This window comes from Eptatretus burgeri, chromosome 11 (genome assembly GCF_056783735.1).
Source record: "Eptatretus burgeri isolate ZD-2024b chromosome 11, Ebu_testis_v1, whole genome shotgun sequence".
NCBI lineage: Eukaryota > Metazoa > Chordata > Myxini > Myxiniformes > Myxinidae > Eptatretus > Eptatretus burgeri.
Genome location: NC_140971.1, coordinates 31,951,875 through 31,957,787, shown reverse-complemented (window position 1 = coordinate 31,957,787; position 5,913 = coordinate 31,951,875).

The window sequence follows — 5,913 nt, the reverse complement described above, 5'->3', positions numbered from 1 at the left end:
GCAGCAAAAATTAACTCGGGGTGCAACGCGGCAATGATGGACCAAATGGCCTTCTGTCGCTATAGAAACACATGAACTGTGCAAATGGAGGAAATTGGAAAGCGTGGTGTGAATGATGGTGGGTGGTCTTGGATTCCCGAGACAACGAGCCCGGTAAGAATGGCATGGTGACTGGTAAAGCCTGTTGTGATTTTCTGAGAAGTAGTTTTGAAGACAGACTGGTGGAAAATATACACACACACACACACACACACACACACACACACACACACACACACACACACACACACACACACACACACACACACACACACAGAGACACAAACACACACACAAACACATACACACACAAAAACACACACACACACACACACAAACACACACACACACAAACACAAACACACACACACACAAACACACACACACACACACACAAACACACACACACACAAACACAAACACACACATACACACACACACACACACACACACACACACACGTGTTGGTGTGTGCATGTAAGTTGTTGTTGACAAAGATCTACTCATTGATGGATTTCAGGAGATGGAACAACCAGGTACATATATATATATATATACACACATTAGAACGGACATGTTGGTGTTCAGCACAGAATTTTTGGGGGCCATGTTGGAGTGTGTCTCATGACGACGTCTTCCAAGAAGTCTCGTTGCAACAGTGGGGCAGAATATTTTGCAATTAACTTCACAAACTACCAAACCAGGGCAAAATAACACAGTCTGAGCTTCCACAATTAAAAAGTGATTATTCATAATTTCTTTCATGAGATCCATGTTCAGCCACCATGAGCTTGAGCTGTATGATTTAATCAGAGGCAAATCAGCCTTCCCATGTCGGTGGCTGACAACTCTGCAGACCCAACGACAATTACTGTGAACAAAACACCACTGATTGTAGGGAAGCCAGTGGGACTGTGATTGAGACTGATGGTGGGTGATACCTGAGCCGATGAGGGGGTGAGGGGGTGGTGGTAAAGGTGGGTCACTGCCCTGGGGTCCATTGAGGACCCTGACCTTCTCCTGTAATTTTTGTTTTTTTAACAGTACTGCAGAGTGAAATCCTTCATTGGCTCGCCTCACTTCCTCATCCGAACATTATTGAAGATTCGTGGCTGGTGAAACATTATCTCATGCTTTGTTTGAAATCCCACGTTCTTGCCGGGTTGGCTGGGCTAAGTTTGGCTCAAATCTTTCACGAACCAGCTGGTCAAACATGACGTTCGACAAAGGTTCGGACAGGAATTTGTAATTTGTCCAGGGTGTTGGCAATAGCTTGCCGACTCTTCACGAAGGACACTGTGGGATCTCTAACGTCCACCAACCATTGTTGGTGATGGGATACCCAGTTTAATATCCATCGGAGGGACGGCACACACATTGAGAAAGCACCCTGTCCAACGGAGGGGTTGGGGGGTTCACGGACAATCAGCGATCGCACGTCATTTGCTTTCACTCGGTAATTCATCCGAGTCGCGATACTTTTCTCTGCTGGTTCTGTATTCATCCATGCGACTCATTGTTTAGTTTTGGCTCCGTAGAGAAAGGCAACATTTTCGGGATCGTGTCTTCCAGCAAAGCGCAGTACAATCCTGAACGGTTTCACCAGGTAATTCAAGGTTTCAGTGGCAACATCATCCATTATTATAATAATTAAATAGGTTCCCGTTGTGACAGCGGTTGATGACAAAAAATCATTTCAAGAAAAAAAATTAAGTTAGTTCCAGTGAACAATACTGCTGAGGTTGTTTGCATTGATCAAATACTCCCGAAGAGTACTTGACTGAATCGGAAATTGATTTTTATATAATTTTTTTCGTTGCCCGATTTGAACCTCACTTGATACTGCACACTGTAGGAGAATGGTGAGGAAGGTGGCCCTAAAATTTTGCGCTATCGTGTACCGTTTTGGCTGTATTTCAGGAACATACATACATACATACATACATGCATATATATATATTTATATATATATATATATATATATATATATATATATATATATATATATATATATACATACATACATACATATATACATACATACACACTTACAACTATACATATATACATACAAACAGACTTAAATATATACATATATACACAATACATACATATATACATACATACATGCATATATACATACATACATGCATATATACATACATACATATATACATTCATACATACATACATATATACATACATACATACATATACACATACATACATACATCCATATATACATACATAGATACATACACACATATATACATACATACATACATACATACATATATTCATACATACATACATACATATATACATCTATACATACAGACATACATATATACATACAAACATACAGATATACATACATACATATATACATACATACATATATACATTCATACATACATACATATATACATACATGCATACATATACACATACATACATACATATATACATACATAGATACATACACACATATATACATACATACATACATACATACATACATACATACATATATTCATACATACATGCATACATATATACAGCTATACATACAGACATACATATATACATACATACATACATATATACATACAAACATACAGATATACATACATACAGATATAAATACATACATATATACATACAAACATACATATATACATACATACATATATACATTTATACATACATACATACATATACACATACATACATACATACATACATACATACATACAAGATGAGAGTTTTAGTAAAATACAGATAGATGATCTGATGATCAACAATGGCGAGTTGAGGTTTGGTGCTCGGGGTCATTTCGCCGCATTTTGTGCTTGTCCGTTCGATATTTTCATTGATCGAAAACATTTTGTGTATTTACATCGGTGTTGCAAAGATCCATCACAAAGATTCCAAAATCTTCAGCTTTTCTTTCGAATCAGTTAGAGACAGGCCTGAGGCCTTTTTGTCAAGTTTCTCGATATTCCCAAATTTTCGATATTTCGTCGTGTGTGTGTGTGTGTGTGTGTGTGTGTGTGTGTGTGTGTGTGTGTGTGTGTGTGTGTGTGTGTGTGTGTGTGTGTGTGTGTGTGTGTGTGTGTGAACATAGATCGTTCATTCTCAGATGTACTGTAATCTATCCACACCCTGGTGAGTTTCGATAATATTAAATAAAAAATGTGGTCTTGTTACTTTTGCAGTTTGAGGATGACAGTGAAAAAGTTCTTCCTCGTTTTACTCTCAGGTTTTCGTGAATGAATTCACATACAGGATCATTTCCATTCTACATGAATACATGTTCTTCGGCGATCGAAGATTTTTTTTTTTAAACCTTAACATTCAAATCTCTTTTGCAGGAGTTTATCATTAGTTCCCTGGAATGTAATTCCCAGAGCTTGTGGGATGGCACATCGTCTGTCCGTCAGTCCATTCACAAATATTTGTAACTTCTCTGAAACTACACACACGATTTTGATGAAAAATTTTCCACAACCTTCAACATCCTGTATGTACCAAAGTTTGTACATGGCATAACAAAAAAATAACAAAAAATCGAGCCCAAAGTGGGTCTACAGGAGTTGACCCCAAAATATCCATTTGCTTTCTTCTGCAAAACAACTACACACAATTTCATTGAAACTTGACCACAACCTTCATCACCTGTGAATTACCAAAGTTTGTCCACAGTATTAAAGATTGGAGTTTTAGGGGAACTATTGGGGGGGGGGTTGCCCCCCAAAATAGGTATTTGCTTCAGCATTGGTTGATTTGTACATTTTCGTGATTCCATCCCACATTGACTTCTTCCTCAGTACCATTATTATACCAGATGAGCACCCAGGTTTATTGCCCCTGTGTTTATTTTTGTTTATTATTATTATCATTATTATTATGTATGCAGCTTGAAGCTGCTCGTTGCATCATTTCTGGGAACATGGCTGTGCCACTGATGCAGTGCCCCCTGTTACCAGTAAGCTGGTACTCATTTTGCCAACCTGGGAGGGATGACAGGATAATTCAACCCACCTGATGTTATTTCACAGCACAACAGGGGCTCGAACTTCAGGCCCTAAGATATTAAACAAGTCATCTTAAACCTTTAGCCAACACCAATATTATTGCATGAATAAAAACGTGTAAAATATGGAACTATAGGCTAAGCACATGTAAGAGGTTACCACCCCTATTTTAGGGCATTCCCTGACTTGAGTGGAATTTTTGAAAGTCACAAAGACTACCACTGGTCATGAAATTCGGTTCATTGCACAGACAGTGTTCCATCGGACCTTAAAATATATAGGTTCATGGGTCTATGATGTATATTACTGAATCCACAGGATTTTTATTGAATATACATGTCCAGTATTGGCCTTTTTTCTTGTTTCATCTTAAAATATGATATATATTAGACCATGCAAAAATACAACACATAAAACATTCAATATGAAATTTCTCGTCGAATCAAAAGGTTATCACCCACCGTCTGAGAAAATCAGCATTTGTGTCGGTCAGTGGTGGATTCGCATGATATATGTACATTCTGGCATATTTTTATTTTTTCTTGTTATATTGCCCTTTTAGAGCCTTGGATGATGAAATCCCCTTACAAAATGACAAGTTTATCAATAACTCATATTTACATGTCTTAAATTATTTAACTTATTACCAATAATCAATGTAACAAGAATTGAGATGATCCGGGTGGATACTTAATTACAGCAGCTTGACCGAACTTTCCAACCCAAATGTCCGACTGCACGTCACGTTTTAAAAAAAAAGCTTTTATTCTTCTGTGCATCAGATTATTTTCACCAAAATTTATTGACAAATGGGGCACAGTGATATGGATATAATAGTATTAAAAAATTGAAAACATGCATGGCTTTGGATTTGAGTAATTTTGCATTTTTGTCCGACTGCACGTGACACTTTTTTGAATTTGATTAAAAAATTAATTTTCTGAAAATTAAAAAAAATAATTTTTCCAGGTATTTAAAAAATATTTTTTTTAATTTAGAAGACAGTTAAAACAGTTTTGGAGAATTTGGAGAGCTTTTTGTTACTCCCAGAATGGATTGAATTGAAAATTTACGTCCAAGAATTTGTTCGATAAATCTTCTCTCTTTTGGTGCTTTTCAGCATCTGACAGTCACTGAATAGAGCAGTAATAAAAAAAAGGTATGTATTATTTCTTAATAATACCAGAAATTAGTATTTTGATGATTAGATTAGTTGCTAGAATAAGTTACAAACTATGACCTTCATTTATTTTGCCAAAAAATAAAAAAAAGATAAATTAGGTAATTTCATTGAATACTCGCAAAACCATCAGAATAGGTACCCCTTCTTCAAAGTATCATATTTCGGTATATATATGTAATTAAGCCATACGGTTTTTTGTTCTGAACACAGTTAGACTTACACTTTCAGGAAAATATAGTGAGAAGGCAATGGAACAAACTTCATTTTGTGACATTTTTGAAAAAGAGTGGTCACCACTTACATGCGCTTAGCCTATAAATAAAGTCTCACAAACCCTGAAAGGTAGAACCAAAGGCGTTGAAGATGAGGAATTGCTCTCCAAGCTCAAATCCGAAGGTAATGGAGATGGGACATTCTGCAATCTCGATTCGTGAAGCAATGGAGATGGGACGTTCTCCAATATTGGTTCGAAAAGTAATGGAGATGGGACGTTCTCCAATCTCGATTCGTGAAGTAATGGAGATGGGACGTTCTCCAATATCGATTCGTGAAGTAATGGAGATGGGACGTTCTCCAATCTCGATTCGTGAAGTAATGGAGATGGGACGTTCTCCAATATCGGTTCGAAAAGTAATGGAGATGGGACGTTCTCCA